Raw genomic sequence first — 20,393 nt, forward strand, 5'->3', positions numbered from 1 at the left:
CTGGCACTGAAGAGAGCTAGTTTCTATGTAGATGTGCTCTCTGTGTAAGAGCAAAATGTAGTCACTCAAAGTGAAGTTAGCCAATGGCTAAAGTAGATGAACCCATTGCCCCATGTTGTATGCTGTAGTGGGTGGAGGCAAAACATGAGCGACACAACAACAGACCAATGAGTGGATAGAGCCGACTGACAACCCTTTGAAGTAGGTATATTATACATAATATTTTATTAAAATCAAAAGGTAATGCCAGACCTTAAACGGGCATGAGAGGGCAAACTGATTCAAGGCTGCCCCTGTCCTTGTGTGTCAGATTTCCCCTTTAACTCTTTTCTCAAAGTACAAATGACCCAGTAAATGGGAAGAGATTCACAGTGAACTTGGTGTCCATCTGCAAGAGGATTTTGTATTCAAATTAAAAAAAATTGGGCCAGTGTTCCAAGGGCCCGCTAAGGAAAAAGCTTATTTTAGACGGTTTCAGATTCAGTAATGGGGGCCTTTTATTTTGATGCCCAGGCCTATTTTGTGTCCCAGTCCAACCCTGCTTTGCTCAAAATGCCCCAGTCTGTCGGCTTCGTTGTGCACTGAAGTGCAAATTAGAAGTACAGAGCTGTGGAGTTAGTGCACAGATCCTCTTTCATTGGTGTGCATTGGTGTGTGAGGGTCTTGCCTCTTGGCCCCTTGTTGGTCTGGTTGTTCTACCTCTGTATCATCACATACCACTAAGGGCACCCCCAGAAAATATATTCTAGACTCTGAAAAGGAGGAAAATGTCAACTCCCTCAATGCTAAGTATTACCCTTAACCTGTATTTCTTCTACATATACATTAACCATCCAATTATTAGCTGAGCCCACTTAGTTATACAATCACTTTATTAAATTTCTTATTATGTATTTCATCCAATTATAGCAGTGCGTCGAAGTATAATACATTCATACTCGCATGTGCTGAAGTGACGCAACAATTACGGAAGAAAAGTACATTGTTCGCCATCTTGGGTCAATTGAGGTTTCTGAGGGAAGTGGGTGATGTTGATAGTATGTATAAGTATGATTGTTTGCTGTGCATGAAGAGGACTGGGGTGAAAGTGGGGTTTGTTTGAGTTTAAGCCTATGATATTGTAAATATATGACTAGAGGAATTTATTGCATCTACTAAAGTTTTTATGTAATAATGTATTTTGGAATGTATTGGTATCTTTGGATGAAATGAATTATCAGAAATGGAATAAAGAGATTGTATACTAAGTGGGATCAGCTAAAAATTACATGATTCATTTCTCTGTAGAAGAAATACAGGTTAGCGGGAATGCTTACTATTGAGAGACTTTGTCTCCGCTGCACACAGTGCTTAATTTGCACCAGTGGCTGCAGGTGGAGCGCACTGGTACTCATTTTGGGGGACCAGCGCTCACTTTTCCTCAACAGGATTTTAATCCAGAGCAAGAGAGAGAAAAACACAAAAGGGGGAAAGAAGGAGGAAGAGAAAGAAGGAAAAAAGTGGTGAAGAGAAAAAGCAGGGATGAAAACGAACATGCAAGTGTGATATAAAGAGGCAGGGAGTGTTTGGTGAAAGATTAAAGAGGCATGAGGTGGAATCAAGACTAGCCAACCGTGGTATTCAGCTCTCTGGCATTTGATAGTGCTTGTCAATGGCTTAAGAGCAAAACTCTTATTATTTTACAAATTAAGCTCTGCTTCCACCTCCTGTGGCTTCCTCCGCGTCGTCAGCACTCTTAAAATGCAGGAAGGGCTCCATTCACAGACATCATTTATTATTGTCTGATAAGCAAAAAGGGAAAGGAACATTGAGGGTATACTTTTTCAATCTAGTTCAAAAGGAGTAGCGATGACATTTTCATTCAAGAGAATCATTGGTTGGTTGTTGAAAGAATTCTTAGCAAAATAAATCATTATGTTTTACCTCCTGGTTATCCGATCCACAAGACTCAAGGAAGGGAGCCCCTGTTTGTCTGAAATTAAGAGGCACGTTTTATGTACCTTCCATGCTTTTTTCGCTGGTCACCGCAGACCCTGCCGTGCACGTCGCTTTGTAAGGGTCTCCAGGAGATTACCATTTCTCAATGAGAATCATACAACAGTGGTAAGCAATGAGAGAGAAGATGGCACTCTAGGTGAAGTTAGGTTCTAGGCTGTCGGTGAAGTGGTGCTGGTATTATCATCAGGGGATCCAATAGCATTATGGAGAATTCTGGGAGGCTATGCAAGATCGTGTACATCAGGTGGGGTTTTTTGTGTACATTTTAGACAAGGGCATTGAGTGATTTGCACAGAATCTCACCAAATGAATTCAAGTGCTGGGTCTGGTTTAAGCCCAAGTCACTGAATTGACAGCTCAGCCTCTGGACTGCAGCCCTTTCCAAATGAGAGTTGAATCAGCAGAGACCTTTGCCACAGGCGCGTCGGATCCCTTTTTATAATCCCCTAAGAATGCTATGGTTTATCAAGAAGTGCACCTCAGTGCTCCTTACTTCGCGATCAGTGATGGGAAGGAAGATCCGGAGTTTTGGAGAAAGCACACCATATCATCGGCAGGTAATTCTAGATTGGAGTAGGGTCTGCAAATCGCCCCTCAGTTAGTGAGTTAGGGTTATTGCGTAGGATATATTATTTGCAGCCTTTGGGGTTTGAGCTAGGCTTAGTGGCTAGCTCCTCTGGGCCATCTTTCCATGGGGATAGCATACAGGAGTGGAGTGGCATATGAAGGCGGGAGAGAATTTGCAGTCCTACAAACTACCACGTGATCCAAAATAAATATATAGAACCTTTTACACAGTTTGCTTTTTTAGACTCAGGCAACCAAGGTCAAGCAGGCTTTTGATGTCTTCTCTTTCTCGCTAGAGAGCACTTCTAAAGATTTATAAAGATAATCCTGGCAAAAGCAGTGGTTAGGGCAAAACCAAAAAGTTAAATAATATAAACACATGATGGGAAGATTGCAAATCTTTGTGATAGTAGACTGAACAAGCTGGGACGAAGGTGGACCCTTTGTCCTCCTGCAATTAATTAAAACACTGAGTCGAATGGTGGTCATCACTTAACATCAATTAGTCTGTTTATATAAAAATATATAAGAAAACGTCAGGGCCACTGGGATTTTGCATAAAGAAGCATCAGTTTATGCAAGAGGGTTGGCTAAATTATGGGACAAGGAAAGGCAATTAATTGTACGTAATAATGTGGCAAAATGTGTAATGGTATTATTTCCCATGTTTGTAATTTTAGCACATTAATACTGCCTGGTCGGATACAGTATTTAGCAACTGAAAGGTGACCAGTTAACCCTTGCATGGCACAACCTGTGGCACTTTGCAGCTTTTGATTCATTTGAGCTATACATATGTTAATGCTGAAATCTGCATATTATGCACCTGGCGGTGGATTATGCAGCAAGTATGATAAACCAATAATCATGCTAAACTGCCTCTGCTGCAAAATTGCATAATTCCAGTGGGCCTGCAAGTAATGAATGGAAACATCACAGCTATTGATGGGTCAGGACTGCTCAGGGATCTTCAGTGTGCCCAGCTCCTTTCCCAGGCTCCTCACACCTGGGGTACATTTGAAACTCTATGGTTCGGGCACAGAGCATGTGGCATGTATTGGCTTGCATGCCAATGACTACCCTACACTGTCATTTAAAATGTAGGGGCAGACTCAATGAAGATGGTGATGCCCACCTCACATGTATATCTCATCTGAGAGGGTGGCATGCAAACAGTGCACACACACTTAGGCCTAGAAAGTGCTTGACATTGCTTTTTAATGTGTGTTTGGTCAAACCAACATCCTACATCCTCCAACCACAGAACATCTGTATGGTAAGCTCTGACCTGGGCCTGAGAAGGCCTGACACAGTGTTTAGGCTTCAGGTAGTCACAGAACTGTAGCAGGAAATCAATCATATAACCTTGCAGCCCATTGCTGAGTGCTGTACTGGATGTTAAATGCCCTGGGACTTGGGCCTGTAATGAGGGAGAGGACAATAAACAGCCGGCATACCCCAGGGAAGAAGGATTGTAGGTTATTAAAACATCCCACCCACTGAGGGTAGAATGTTCTTAAATAAAAAAGAGGAGAAACAGAAAGACAAACATTGGAATGTTGAGCAGAAGGCTTATACCAACCATGATTAGCTGTGAGCTTCTCCTTTGTCCTCAGTGGAGCTCTCAACATTCTAATGGTCTAATATAGCCTTATAGCTCATTACTGAGGGCTATACAGTTGTTGAAGGAAACAAACCAGTGCGACTCAGACTTCTAACAAGGGTGTGGGCCTTTAACAACCAGTATAGCCCGAGGCAGAAGGGTTATACAAGTATCAGAACATTCTACCCACTAAGGGTACAATGTTCTAAATAGAATGGGCGAAACATGAAGACAAACATTGGAATGTTGGAGCTCCGGACTAATACCAGCCATTATAAGCCCTGAGCTTCTCCATTGTCTTCAATGGAGCTCTCAACCGTCAAATGATCTAATTATGACTAGAACCCATTTGTTTGAGGAGTCCAGGATGCAGAAAATGAGTCACAAAGTGTAATAGTAATGAATGTACGTTGGAGGCCTGCAGGCCTAAGGTCTGAATCCAGACTTTTACGTGAATGCTGGCCCGACTGGAGAGGCACATGCAGTTTCCTTGATATTGTTTTAAATTAGTTCCTACAGTCTGCTAGGAGTCATGCATAAACTTCCAGCTAACCCGTGCTTCTCCTGCTGACGGGGACTGTGAGGGAAGAGAGGAATTTGAAGAGTAATTGTTCTCGCCGAAGTATAGTCCTGTTGTCTGTGACAGAATGCTGCCCTCTAGTGTCGTCCTAGTCTAAAACCAATGTCCAATCTAAGTAGCCTTCGTTGAATGACAACAAAAAATCCAATAAATAAAGCAAGCATTGGCAATGCCAATAGGTCTGGCTTTGGGAGGCATGCAATGGATTTTTTTTAATTTTTTCGTTTTTGCAAACATGCAATGAAAATCAAAAGTTTAAAAGTAAAAAAGTAAAACTGCTGCAGTTGAAAGTTGACACCATATGTGTAAAAAATAAAAATAAGTAAAAAGTGCACTCCCGTCACGATAAACAATACCATACAGTCATAAACCTCCACACTGCTTATGCCTCTATATGCAGAGAATTACAACTTTTCGTTAATTGGACCCGGAATAGAATGCCCTTCACAAGCCCGCCTGCTATCAAAGCACACACAAGGCTTCTGGGCCGCACTACTATATAGCATCATGTTTTGGAGGCATAAGATACACATATCTTAGTGGCTAATTGAGACTTTGGCACCCCTGCTCCGGCTCTCCGCCAGCACCAAAGCCACATAAAGACCGCTCGCCTGATTACGGGTTGAACTCATGCAGGGGGATGGTCCTTTTTGACGTTCCCACTGTGGGCCCTGATGAAGGTCACCGCAATGGAAGCAACAAAAATGTTCTAGCACAGCAGGGCCTGTGAAGTCCATGCAGTGCTGGAACTGGGGGTGCAAGCAGACAGGGGGGCACACGTTGTACCCCCTTGAATGCATCCCCATGGCATCCCTACCACCAGCCTTTTCGTGGAGGCTCACCGCCATTAAAAGGTTGACGATGGAGTAACTCGAAATATACTCGGTGACACTGTGCCAGTCCTGCTCAGCATATTATATTGCCCCTCCGCCATGCCACCCCCAGGGAGCGGCAGAAAGTTGTAATCCGCCAGTCGGGCCACTGCGAGTTTGGCAGTCCATGGACCGATAGACTCCTAATCAGCTATTTAGTCTTCTTCTATACCCACCCAGGGATGGGCCACCTGCAGCCCTGTCACACTGCCCATCCCCGGTTTCCATGAAAATGGGACAAAAGTGTTTGAAGCTAGACCCAACTCTCGCCAAGCATAGTGTGCATAATATTGACCTACCTTCCAACTTGGCTTGCTGTCCGTGCAGTATCTTGTAGAAGTTCAGCACAAATGCTTAAATGTCTTTAGTGAGGCAAAATCTCGTTGTTCAGAATTGAAGGCAGGCATGTGATAATAGGCCACGTATTGAAGTGAAGCGATAAGCCTGAATAGCATTGACGTAAACCGTGGAGGCTTGTAGACTCAACGGTGGTTTGGTTGTAGAAGAGCTTGATAATTGCCTTCCACCTTCTCTCAACAGGAATATAACCTCAGATTTAGTTTGACTGCAGCCTTAGTGTGTGATAGTCTGTGTGGTGTCCAAACTAGAGCTTCAAGTGTTGTGTAAATTGTGACGATTATTTGCTCTGCTCAAGGATTAAAGTAACTGGATTATGTCTTAATGTCAGCAATGCTAGACTATAGAAATATAACTTATGGAGCACAATACATTGGATTACTAAAGAGGCTTTCTTTAGCGTAGAACAATCGGGATATGTAGACTTTAGGCATATCGCTCCTGTTGCCTGCAGCATGCAGTAGCTCGTTGAAGTTTAATTTTCTGCGCAAGAAAGGGCCTTTAGATTATAGACGTGCCAAGTCACACTGTGCCATCGTGTGTCACACAATATCGGCTCCCTTCACATGGTCACGTGTAGTGGTAGGAAAGATAAGCCGGAAGTTACTGCATAGCATTGGTTCTCCAACTCCTCTTTAAGTGCTGTTCAGTTGATATTCAGTAAGTGGTGTGAAAATACCCCAAGATATCTGCACCACCGCCAGCTAGAGTTTTTGTTTGGCAGGGGGCAGAAGTGCCTCTATGGTTGTTCATGGCAGGAGGTGAAGCCACGCCCCAAACTAGACCATGGTCACGTTCCGCACCTCACACAGTGATTTTTTCTTTTTACGTTGGCAGGTCTGGGCATATTAGATTCCACACTTCATAGGTTCTAGTCATCTGCGGAACTGGTTGGCCATTGTCATTAGTCAGTACAGGGTCAACATACTTTACTCCGAGAGTCGTAAGAGGCATCTCAAAGTATTGTGGCGCGTTAGACAAGGTTATTTTTTTTCAACACCATTTTTTTTGTCACTTGATTTTACGTTTGTTATAAGGGTACACATGTGACATGTCAGCAGGGTAGCCATAGGCAAACACCTGTTTGGACTGTGCAGAAAAATGACCCTGTAAGGCATGTGTTCTAGGATGTGGTACTATGTCAATTCCACAGGCCTACAAACGAATCTTATGCAGTCTTTTCAAGAGTTATTTGTTATGGAGTTTTATGTTGCATGGAAATGTTGCCTATAGCCACTACACAGGTGAATTACATGCAGAATGTTTTCAAATAACTTCATTGTTATTTTAGTGTTTTGTATAATGTTGCAAATTACTTTTCTGTACTACTTTTAGGCTGTGTTTGTAGCCTGTGTTATAAATGTTATGTACAGTGGTCCCTTGTTAGATGTTATACTATGTAGACTTAAGGACCTTTAAATGGTGATGTTAATGAAGGCCAAGCAAGATTTGTAGAATTCCAAGGGAAGACAGAGGACAGAATTCCTATGCAGCACTTTCAATGCCTTTACTGAGTTGCCCTTTGCTGGTTCCCAGGGCATGAATGCTCCTAGCAGTAGCGGCTGCTACCGACAAGGTTTGGGGCGCCAGGGGGGTGGAGGGGGTACGAGAGAGGGGGAGAATAATAATTTAAAAAAGCACCTACCTTTTTGCCGCCGCCTCTTCTTACTCCATTATGCTGGCAGGAAGCACACAGCCTCGAAGAATCCCCTGCCTTAGCAGTGTTGTGATTGGTCTGAGTGCCATGGTTCGGCGCTCAGACAGGGACTGGTAGGCTGTGTGTGTTCTCCACCCAGGCTGTAATACAGCCTACGTGGAGAACATGCAGAGTGTGCATGGTGCGTTGGCCGCCCGAGAGGGCTGGCCAAAGCGTCATGCGCACTTTAGGTGCTGCCACCACTCCTCCCCCTGTGACTCAGGGAGCCCTGCGCCACCCACCTTGCTTCAGCTGCAAGCGGAATACAAAAAACAAAATGACAATAACAAAGTTAGTGGAGGAGCAGCCACTGGCTCCTTTGCCTTCTTCATGTGGTGCCTTGAAATAATACAGAGTTGAGTTGTTTCTACAGCCGACATTTTATTGGAATCTGAAAAAGAGATCATTGGTCCATAGTGCCATGTGACTTTAGTGAGGCAATCTACTTTGTACTCTTGTATCATGGAGTATATCTGACAAGCTTTAGACTTTACATTGTTTCTACAAGGATTATGACTGGTCCTGTGAAATTGAAAGTTTCACTTTTGCTCTCCTAGGGCTCTCGCCAGTGACCTTTGGACATATTCTGTTACTTCTATGTGAATACCTTTGGACATAATGAGCCCTGGCATATGCGTAATACTAATAATCAAGGAATGAGCTGTCTGCTGCCAAGTTAACTTTCTTTATGTACTCACTAGAATTAGGAGCTAAACTTATCAGGGAGTCGAAACACTTATGCATACATATATATTCATGAGACGTATCCCATTAATAATCAGGTTCAGTAAGTACTTGGAAGTCTCCTGCCAAGTAGGCCTCATTCTCACACTGTGTAAGACATGCTTAAACCTTCCTCCTCAATTCAGTGGAAGTTATCTGGCACTCGGAGATAGCAAGAAGCACAGCAGTGATGGATGGATGGACCAGAAGGGTCTAAACCTATAGTCAACTTTGTGTAACAACTTGTGCAGGTGTGGAATAGTACTCAAAATGATTGTGGAGGTGGCAGCTCAAAGCAACTGTCTCAGATCTCTATTCAGGAAAACAGAGCAAGCATATTCATTGCTCCGCCTCACCTCCAGTCTTGTAGCAAGAGGTTCTTCATCTATTCTCATTGTTATGATTAAACTGAAGCGGAGGTCAATGACCCTGATAATAAAGTATCCCATTTATCATGAGCTGTTGAGTTATTCTGTGCTAACTGACAGGGTTCCTCTAGAAACGTGTTAGTTAATGTTTATGTATTCCCTTCAGTGGTACGTCAATATGTGCAATTTATGGAGATTTTAAATGAGATTAAGATATTATTACTTGGCCACACGCCTGATTTTCTAATAATGGAAATATTATTGTCAGTTTATTTTGGGATTGTATGGCTTCATAAGGTACATCATTAAGCAGTCAAATAATCTGCTACAACATAATCAATAACAATGGAATTGCCGCAACAGACAAACGATCTACAAAGAGTATATTCTATGGGGAGTTTTGAACGCTAAATAATAAAATAAAATAAACTGTCCAGTACTGGGCACACGTCAGATGGTCAGAGTACAGTTCTCCATTATTCATTTCTACGCATCTCTGATTTCTATTTATGTACAAGGCTCAAAATTAAACAAGTTACCTTGGTGTGTTAGATTCTGGGAGGTAAACGCATTAAATGGAATATTGTGTTAGGTTTAAGGTTAATTGATGTAGGAAAAAGTGTTGCTGTGCATCAAAAATAGGATGACATTATGTTGTACCAGAAAACCACAATTTATTTAGGAACTGAAAAAAGGAAAGTCTGGGGTTAGGAAAATAATTAGCAATATAGAAGTTAGAGGTAGGATTTAAGCATTAAAAACAAAACAAAACAATGATTTCTCTAAATAAACGTATTTTGTGGGGAATCATTAGGCCAAAGTGCACAAGATATTTGGATAAAAAATAATGTGCTTAAACTTTGGTCGAAAGTGGGTCAAAATGATGAGAGAAAAAAATATTTTTTTTATTTGAACTATGGTACATGGTAGATTGAAACAATCTAATTTTCCTCCGATCGTGCCTTATATTTTAGGCAAGTGTGGCTGCTAATTCATACTGCTGTTGAAGTTCCCAATTTAATTTATATGGCTCATAGCACAGTGTCATTGCATACTTCATGCCCACAAGAGCTACTCCGGGCGGTGGCCTGCGGCACTAACTCTGGTTCACACCAACGTTTCGTAGAATGGGGTCATTTGCGTGTCAGGGAAGCGTACAGCACTGCAGTCTACTTTTTTATTTTTAAAGCGTAGCAGCGCAGGCCCAAAAAATATTTTGCTCCACAACAGTGAAGTATGTGCCAAAATGTTGCTAAGAAAATTTGCAGCCTGTGTCCAATATAACCGATTTCCAACAAATGTGTTTCTAAACTAACTGAATTGTGTGACTAGTGACGTAGTACTAAGTTACTCACTTTTAGCCAGATATTCTTGTTTTGCAATACGTGTCAAACTGTTGGAGTGTTTCACAGACCATACTGCTGCCTTTGGATGCATATGACCACACTTACCAGTTGGTAAATTGATAGGTGTTTATTGACCTCGATCACTGAACTTAACCTGAGAGATGGCCTACAGTAAAATGATTCAGCGGGGCTGATTGAATGACAACAATTTCTATTACCAATGGATTGAAACAATTGCAAATATTAGGATGCTGTGCGCATCTTTGTACAGTCAGCATATCCCCTGTTGATCTGGTCGAAAAGCTTTCCCTGCTCAGTATCACGATCTGACATCAGTATTAGGTCCCATTTTGTTGCGACAATCGTAAGGAAAACAGTTTGCTTCTAATTCCCCGCTCATATTTTTGTACAGAAAAGAATGGAACAGCAGTGCCATTGACATAGTAGCAGAAGGGAGATCATCTAATCTTTGACCATGGATGACATGTCAAGTTTGACCACTGCCTCTCCCTTAGCCCGTCAACAGCCTCCTGTTTGCTGCTGTGGGAGTAGAATCAGACCTAGGATTGCAAACCACACAAAGTTAACTAGGCTCTTAGAACCAAGTTATTTCTTTTCTTAGCACTACCTTCAAGGCTCCTGAAGCCTGGGGTAAGAAGTGTAAACCAAACCTTCTAAGAGGTAAGCCAGAGGTAGTAAATGTTACATCTGACAACCATGAGCGATGCTTTTGTTCAAAGTACATGTTCCATATGCGCTTAGGTCCCCTCATTGAACTGTGTTGACTGACTTGTTATTTGACATCACTAATGGGCCTAAATTCTGATTTGTTGGTCCAATGATGACATAAGTTTGAGTGCTGAAAATAAACTGTTTGAGCACAATGTGTATCTCAATGGCTTCTTTTTCTGTTTCATAGGAAAGATCAAGACGGGCATGCCTGCCAAGCCCTGGGAGCTGCAGGTATGGTGGCTGAAGCCTGTTTTGTTGTTAAAAAATATTTGATATGATTCTATACCGCAGTGTGTAGCTGGAAATCAGTTTCGCCTAGGAACATATTCTCCGTGGAACCTCTCATTATGTAGATCCCTTATTGTAAACCTTGTTGAGCATATATAACAACTTACACCACACACCACTAATCAGAAAGACCCTTCATTATCGGCTTTGTGTGTAAAACTCATCCCCCACCCACTTACTCAATAAACACTGACAATGATAAGCAAGTTACATGCTTTTTGACTGTGGTTTTCATTTTGTACTTTTACCAGACTGTTTTACAATGACGGCCTGTTACTCTGGAAGATGATGAAAGGGTCTGTTTAACAAGTAATGTAATAGAAAAATATAGTAGTGTTTAATAAACCACACAGAAAGCCTGTATGGCTGCTCCATAAGACATCATATTACACAAAGAAGTTTGCCAACATCAGCAAATAGAAGTGACATCCGCAGCAAAAAGCTCCTACTACAGGACTTGCCAAGGCACTTTCGGTAGTGCCCTATTGGGTGCACTGAATGCCCTATGTACAAACATTCTCACGTAGTAGGGGTGAAAACATTATTTTCCAATCGAGATATATATCTTGATTACCCATAGTAGAGTTTTGGGAATATTACGATTGCAAATAGCACATGCGATTTTGGAAAATCCATCCTCATGGCAGATTTTCTTCACCTTTAGTTATAGGTCTTCCTTGGGAGGAGCATGTTATGGCTTTGCGTTTGTATCACAAACATTTGCAGTGGAGGTTTCAAGGTCATTTACATAATTATAAGTACTCCAAAAAATGGTTGGTCCCAGTAGGGTGAAAAATTACCCAAAGCTGCTTCATTTTTTAAGAGGGCAGAGAGCAAGTGGTACTTTGCAGAGGGATATATTTTCTTTATGGATAAAAAAACACAATACAATTTTATGTGTAAAGGCACATTTTCTCCATGTGTGCAGATTTTCTGACTTGTGGAAAACCTCCTAGAGCAAGTATGGAGGAAGAATTCTGTTGAAATCATTGACGGTGGGAGATTTCGAGGAAGGCCCTTTAGCATGTTTGTGCATTCTTGAAAAAATTGGCAATGTATTCAAAAAGTTAGAGAAACCTAACGAAGCAGATTTCCGACTTTTCCAGAAGGCTCTGGCAATTTGTCTCTGGAATAGTAATTAACATTTCACTTGATGTGTAAAGTATGATTTTTTGTGGGGCAGCTCAGAGTTTGAATAATTTAGGATAAGATTAAGAGGAATTTTACCTTCCTTACTTTTGAGCATAGTGACCAGAAGCTGTTTGAAAATTATGTGACAAAAAAAAGTGTTACCCTTGAATAGGACACTCAATGTTCGCATTTCTCTGTTCAGGTTAGGACTTTTAGTGCACTTGGGTACTACTTATTATTCAAGGCGTGCACTGCTTACGGGGCAAAACAGCTGCACCCCCAAACGTTATGATTTAGGTATTGAATAATTTTCTCAACTGTGAACTTTCCTGGTCAGCTGCACCATACCACCCCCAATCTTTAGTGAAAAGAATACAAATTAGGCATAGGTTGGTACTGCTGCCCGCCCTTGGATCGCCCTAAGATAACCCACCATATTGCATACTTTGTATGGAATAAATCTGCAGCAATATTTTCCCAGAACAAAAGTTGTCTTGTGTATTTATTTATTCATGCATGCTCAGACGGTGGGTGGGGGTAAGTTGCCGATTATGGCACTATACAAATTTTTGCTGTAAATAGATAGGAAGGAAATTCATCATCACTATGGCTCTGTCATTTAGAACGAGTAAAAGGTAGAAAAGTAATTGTCACCAAATCCAAAAATCGCTTTTTTTGGTTTGGTCTGTTAAAGCTGTTTTCGAGTTTCATACGCATTATGGAGACTTGAAAATAAAAAGACTTCGGTGCCCCATACCGAGTTACAAGCTTTGCAGCTGGTTGAGGCAGAGAAGTGTGCAAGCATCATGCTATAGGCATGGAGTTTACTGCTTTCAACTTGCTAATATTGCAGCTGATGTGCATCGAACCATAATAGAAATAATACAAGGGTGGAACCGCATTGCCTGGCCAAGATTCAATGAGTTTTTTTTATCTTTTGCACAGCACATTGCTAAAATTTTAGGACTCTTTGTCCCTGCACTGATATATAAACACTGGCTATGTAAACATTGGGAACAGCCATGCAATGAAAAGATGAAGTGTTACTTAACACTTGTTTATGTTTAAAAGCCCAGACAGCAAGAAAGCCAAAAACATGACAAAACATCACACCAAAAACTCACATTTATAACATCATAGAAAATAAGAGACTAATTACAAGTAAGTAACTCGTGTTTGCAGTCCAACTGTGAAAGACAGCGAGTCTTCTAAGACCCTCAATGCTGCCTGGTGCAGAGTTCCACCTCTAATTCACTTTGGGTTCCCTATCAAAATAATGAGGCAAGCGCTGGAAACTGGAATACAAGAAAAAGGTTTATTTTTCATGAGGAGATCACGTCAACTGCAGACACCGGGATGTCTGAGGGAGGTGTTCAGCTGATAACTCCTTTGGCTCTTCCTTTTATACAGGTTTGACACAATGCATTTGTTTCATCAACATGGTTACACAAGCTTGGAGTCCCCGCACCGGGCAGGTTGTCACACAAGCCCAACAGTATTTCTCTTCCCACCCAGGTCAAACAGACAATCTTATCTTGCAGCTGGACCTTGCTTCAGGGTCTAAAACATGTGAGACCGGCCAGATCTAAGAGTCCGTTCTGTTGATAAATCATGTTGCAAGAGTCTTTTTGGTGTTTGGAACCTGTTTGTGTAACTAGGTGTAGTGAGGGGTAGAGTGTCCAAAGGTTTGCCTGTAAACAGAGATGAGAGGAAAAACGAGTTTGCGGCAGCAAGTGGTGCTGAGGTTTGTTGCGGCAATAGAGTTTATAGCCCCCAGCACACATACCAGGTCGGTCAGAGGGATGCTAGTAAGGGCAGGGTGAAACAAAGGTGGACTACAGAGTACAAAATGGCTGTGATAGATTAAAATGACTGTAGCTTATGTGCACATAGAAATTTCCACCAGACAAGATGGCGCAGGCAATGTTCACGATTGTCGTTTTGCTTTTAACAGTGGCCCCTTTGAACATAACTAGCCAACTTGTCAGTCTATTTCGATCTCCATAATGTCCTGTATCTCTTGATCATACATTACTCTCATTTTTGTTAGCTGAGTGTCCATAGTCTTAGGGTGCAAGGTAGTTATACAAAGAGAACACAAAGGTGGTATACAGTGTATACCCAAACAACAACCACATATTTTCAATACTGGGACCAAGAGAATAATTGATATTTTCCAACCCCACTCCTTCAAGATGCCCCAAAGCCAACTTCCAATTGTCCAGGTTTCTGATCCCTGATGAATTTCTGAAGACAGTCTATGGAGATGTTCGATTACTTCATAGACAAAAGGCGAATTATCAGGAATGTATATACAGCAGCTGGCACCGATGATGCGGCATGCTCCTCCACGGTCCACTAGTACCACGTCCAGGACCATGCGATTTAGAAGGGTAACCAGACGGACTGCTTGGAGCTCAGCAGTGTTGTTGGTGAGGATGCCAGCATTGATGTTTCAGGGCGGTCTCTACCGCTTGGGATAGATGTCTGATGGCTCGGCTGTTTGCCATCGGACCCCATAGCGGGATGAGCCCTTTTGCTGTGGCGAGGAACTGTGATGAGGCAGTGTCTGCTTGATCAGTGTCTTTAGATCGTTTTTCTCGATGATGCTCTGCATGGGCTGTGTAGGTTGGTGGCAAAACAAAGGCGATGTAGCACGTGCCCCTCCAGTTTCTTGGGAGCCAGGTGTAGGCTTTGGTTCCGCAAACAAAGTACATATTGGGTGATGCGACAAGCGCAGGAGGGTTGGTAGTGTTCAAAGTCCTTACAATGCTACAGGTGCTGTGACCCACATTCTTAGTCCCACGGCCTTCAATGGATACAAGGCCAGAGACGTTCACCACAGATAGGGCCACAGTCAGTGTTGCAGCAGTTCTTTTCTTCAGGTATGAAAATGTGGCTCTGTTAGGATTATTGAAAACTTGCATTTCCACTCGTTCTTTGGAGGGGACATTCATCAGGAATGTCGCATTGAAGGTGTGAGGGCAGAAGGGGGCGGCTGTTCTTCCTGTTTTGTTTCGCCAGAACTCGTTGTCGAACTGGGCGATTGTTCCGTCGGAAGTGGCATTGTCTTTGTAACTTTCTTGTAGGAGTATCATCCAGGCAAGGCAAGATCCGTGAATAGAAAAGGGCGAAGGGATGGAATATTCAGTGGCATGTGGTAACAGCCCACAGACCCAACAGTCGGTAGTATTGGTGGCAAGATTGTGCTGGTGCAACATCTGCACGAAAGAATTATTCCAGAATTATTTGCGTCGTTCTCGGAGATGTGGCGGTAGTGATACCAGGTAGTCTTCTTTCTTGGTGATTGGTTGCATGGTTTGTGACAATGTTCTTTATCCAGGTGCATTCTCTTCAATGATCCAGAGTGCGACCATTAGCAGGAGACAGGTGAGAAATGCGGCTGCAAGTGCAATTGTCTTTGTGCTGTGCAGGTTAGCAGTCTTGGTGTCTTTGCGGTTGCTTTGCAGGTGTTGAGTTTCTTCCATCATCTTCGAGGAGCTCAACAACTGTTAGGACCATAGACTTTTGTCTGGCGCTTTCCTGGTAGCGTTGTTTGACTGTGCTACCAATCTGAGACCTTGACTCAGTTAGTGGCCTGGTTGTTGGAGCTCCCTCCTTTTCGTCGATCGTAGGTTGTACCCTTTCTTGGATGGCACCATGGGGTCGGGAAATTCTGATAGTTCGAGGGTGTCTTCTTGTGGGTAGCAACTCAGAGCTGGTCGGTTCTTCGCGAGTACTCCCTCTTGCACCTCCACCCCTTCACAGGTTGCCAGGGTTGGAGGGACTCGCTTGCAATGATGAGCGTGCAGCCAGTTTCGTTTTCCTTCCACTCGGAGGGCAGTTCGGGTGGTGATCAGGACTTGCCAGGGGCCCGTCCACCTAGGCTCCAGATTTTTCATTCTTTGGAAGTTGCGAATCAATACCTGGTCGCCTGGCTTTATTTCATGTCCCGGGCCCCTGGATATGTCGTGCAAGGCTTGCTGCACCTGTTGGTGGATAATTGTTACCTCGTTTGTCAATTTATGCAAATAATCCGACATTGATATGTTCGGGACATCGTTAATGGAGGTGGGTCTTGGTGCCGCCCAAATGCTCATAGGCCTGCCGAAGACCACCTCATACGGGGTCAGTCTGTGTTTGGTTGGGGTGGAGCGCATTGATAGCAATGCCAATGGAAGGGCATCGGGCCATTTCAACCCGGTCGTGGCAACTATTTTGGCTAGTTTTAATTTCAATGTTGCATTGTGTCTCTCTAACAGGCCCGCTGATTGGGGGTGGAAGACGGCATGGAACTTTTGTTTTACCCCCAACCCTCTCAGTATGTTCTGTATCACCTCGGCTACGAAGTGGGGGCCGTTGTCGCTCCATAAAATTCTGCAAAGGCCGTATCGGGGGAAGAATTCTTTCAGCAATACTTTTGCAGTGGCTAAGGCGGTATTGTCGCGGGTGGGACATGCCTCCACCCATTTGCTAAAAGCGCACACAACCACCAGGACATATTTTAGACCATGGCATCTCTCTAGTTGGATGTAATCCATTTGAAGGATTTCAAAGGGGTGGTCAGGGACTCCAAACCCTCCCCGTGGTACTACTGTCCCCTTCCCTGGGTTGTGCTGTAGGCAGACAATAGATTGTTGTACTAGGCGTTTTGCAGATTCTGCTATCGTGACATTATGCCATACTCTGGTGATTAGTTCAATCATGGGGGTGGAGCCTATGTGTGCTGGTAAATGTGTCATGGTCAATATGGGGATGAGGTAGGCATTGGGTAACAGCCATTTATTTCCGTCTTTAGTTTTCCAGCAATCTTCCTCGTCTTTTAGTCCCACCTTTTCCCATTCGGTCAATTCGTCATGTGTGCATGTAGTCTGTATGTCCCTTACAGTGGTCCTAGCGTCAGTCCATTGTTCAGCTTGTGACCTGGTCACATACATTCGTGTCATAGTTCTGTCTCCTGCCGTGGCTCGGGCAGTAACGTCTGCTAGTGCATTTCCCTGTCCAATGAGATCAGTCACTTTCCTATGTGCTTGGCATTTTATCACTGCTAACTTCTTGGGGAGGAGGACTGTTTGCGTCAAGGCAGAGACTAAATCTCCATGCAGGATGGGTGTACCGTGTGAAGTCAGAAACCCTCTTTCTTTCCGTAAGATCCCAAAATGGTGAACCACCCCGAAGGCATATTGGCTATCGGTGTATATGTTAACTGTCGTGTCAGTCGCTAGGATACATGCTCGTGTGCGGGCAATGAGTTCTGCAGCCTGGGCTGAACGTTGGGGAATACGGGCTGTTTCCAGAACGGTTCCGGCTGTGGTGACAGCGTATGCAGCTGAGGTGGTGCCGTCGGGGAGCTTGATGCACGAACCATCCACCCATAGTTCCTCTTCTGGTTCTAGAAAGGCGGTGTCTCGGAGATCTATTCTACTCTTTGTTTGTTCATTGGTTAGTGTCACACAGTCGTGTAGTGGAGTCACACTAGGATCATTTTTGGGTAGAGATAACAGTGTGGCTGGATTGAGGGTGGTGCATCGCTTTAGGGTAATGTGCGGTGCTAGCAGGGTCAACTCATATCCGGTCAGTCGGGCGCTAGTCAAGTGTTGGGTTTTGGTCTGGTTTAGTAGTGTGTCGACTGCATGGGGTACTAAAACAGTGACTGGATTGGAGAGCACTATTCCTTCGCTCTGGCGTATTGATACTGCTGCAGCTGCCACAGCGCGCAGGCACGCTGGCAGCGCTCTGGCTACTGGATCGAGGGTGGCAGAGAAATATGCACAAGGGCGTTGTTTGTGACCAATTGATTGTGTTAGGACAGACAATGCACATCCCTCCTTCTCGTGTGTGTAGAGGAAGAATGGTTTGGAGTAATCTGGGGTTCCTAGGACAGGCGCTGAACAAAGGGCATTGCGTAGTTCTTTAAAGGCTGACTGGCATTCGGGGTCCAGGGAAGAGGCGAGGGGATGTCTTAAGCTAGGAGGGAGAGAAGGGGTTTGACAATGAGGCTAAAGTTCGGTAACCACTGTCGGCAAAATGAGGTGAGACCTATCAAAGAGCGGACTTGCTTCTGATCTTTGGGGACAGTGGTGTCTAGAATTGTCTGGATCCTGTCAGGCGTGAGTTTCCTCCCTTCTTTTGATAAAAGGTGACCCAAATAGGTCACTTGTGATTTACAGAACTGCAATTTCTTTCGGGATACCTTGTGACCATTCTCAGCAAGAAAATGGAGTAGTTTGATGGTGGCTGTGACGGCTATTGGTATGGTGTCTGCTGCTAGAAGGATGTTGTCTACATATTGTATTAGTGCCACTCCATCTGGCAATTGTATGGCATCCAACTGTCTTTTAAGCGCCTGGCTATAGATGCTTGGGCTCTCAGTGTACCCCTGAGGTGCTCTGCAAAATCTGTACGAACGGGAGTTTAGGGTGGATCCAAATAGATAGCGGCTGTCCTTGTGTATAGGTATGGAAAATAATGCGTTTTTGAGATCAACTACAGTGAAGGTGGTGGCAGTGGAGGGGATTAAAATAAAAATTGTCGTGACGTCGGAAACTGCTGGGTATTGTGGCAGTACGATTTTGTTTATCTCCCGCATGTCAATGATGAAGCGGTAGGCTTTTCCGTCTCCCTCTCCCTGTCTCTTTACAATCTGTAGTATGGGACTGTTACAAACATTGCTCACTACTTCCTCTACCACCCCTGCCTCTACCAAAGAGTGTATGATCTCTGTCAGTGCCTTCTCACCCTCTGGCGATATTTTGTACTGCGTTACTTTCGGTAGGGTTGCGTCCTGTCGTATTATTACGTGTACTGGGTCAATCATCATTCGTCCTACGTCTGAATCAGCCCTAGCCCATAAGTGTGATGGCAAAGTGTCCAGTAGGGATGCGTCAGTCTCGGAGATGGGAAACATGTGCTGAGAAGGGTTCTCTCTATGGCGCTGGGGGTTGTCATACAGGATGACACGCACTCCGTCTGGTGAGCATCTGATAGTCGCATGGAAGTGTTTCAGAAGGTCAAGACCCATAATGGCATCTGGGGTGTTAGAAGAGAGGAGGAATGATGTCTCAACGCTATTGTTGTCAAGGTTAAAGGAGATCGGTCGGGACAAAGGGTTGGTGGAGGGCGTACCGTCAAATCCTATTGAGGTCACATGTGAGCCTGACAAGGGTGCCCTTGGAATCAGTCGTTTGGATAGGGCACTATGTGTTGCTCCAGTATCCACCAAAAATGGCGATTTTGTGCCCAGGACCTTAGCGGTAACATAAGGGCCTTGCTGGTCAACATAGAGCTCGACTGGATCCCTCCCTTGCCCCTGGCTGTCCTATGCAAAATTGTACGTATTGTCATAATCTGTCTGTTGGTACTGATTCTGTTTGGGATGGTCAAATGCGTTCACTCTTCCTGGCCTTTCTTCGTTTGCTTCACTCGCATACCCTCTCCCACGTCCTCTTCCTCTCTGTCCACTTGCTATTTCCCTCACCCCCTGCCCCTACCAGCTCCTAACAAAGCCGGGCACTGGGTTTTCCATTGTCCATATTCTTTGCAAAATGCACTTTGATCCTGGCCTAGGTCTTGGCGTCCTACATAGAAGTCGATGAATTCTTTCTAGGTGGCTGTACTCTAGGGGTATTCTGCTGGTATCCTCCCCTATATTGCTCCCTTCCTGTATTTGCCCCCTGGAGTTGTGCTATCATCACCCTTTCCTTCAAGTCCTTCTTTTTCCTTTCTGTAGCCCTGTCATTTTCGTTTCTCTGATGCTCATAGTACTGGGCCATTTGGAGAATGGCCGCCGGTTTAGATGCTGCCCAACTACTTTCATTGGCTTGTAATTTCTGGGATACATCTGGCAGTAGTCCTTTGACGTAGTTCTGCACAAATAAGTGGTGTCCGGTTGCGGTGGACATGTCTTGTCCACTGTAATCAGAGAACACCGTTTCAAATCTGGAGAAATACTCTGAGACATCCTCTTGTGGTTTCTGGCGGCACGCGGTTACTATGGACCAGTCTATCTTTTTCTCTGGGATCAGCGTTTTCACTTTCTGCACTATTTTGTCAGGGATGTCCAATATTGCTTTAACCGGCTTTTGACCAGGGTTCCGCTGTTTATCTAGTGTGTTGAGTTGTTCCCAGGTATG

At 43.9% G+C, this 20,393-nt stretch overlaps 1 protein-coding gene across 4 annotated transcripts in view; it reads left to right on the forward strand.

Annotated features, from left to right (window-relative positions):
• Positions 1-20,393, forward strand: part of HIVEP2 (HIVEP zinc finger 2) — a 453,335-nt gene that overhangs the window by 384,858 nt on the left and 48,084 nt on the right. For all 4 annotated transcript variants that reach the window (XM_085611672.1, XM_085611673.1, XM_085611675.1 and 1 more), the window contains one exon: positions 11,030-11,073. The gene's annotated coding sequence lies outside the window, so the exon portion shown is untranslated. The remainder of the gene's footprint in view (positions 1-11,029; positions 11,074-20,393) is intronic.

Source organism: Triturus cristatus, chromosome 6, assembly GCF_964204655.1.
Source record: "Triturus cristatus chromosome 6, aTriCri1.1, whole genome shotgun sequence".
Taxonomy (NCBI): Eukaryota; Metazoa; Chordata; class Amphibia; order Caudata; family Salamandridae; genus Triturus; species Triturus cristatus.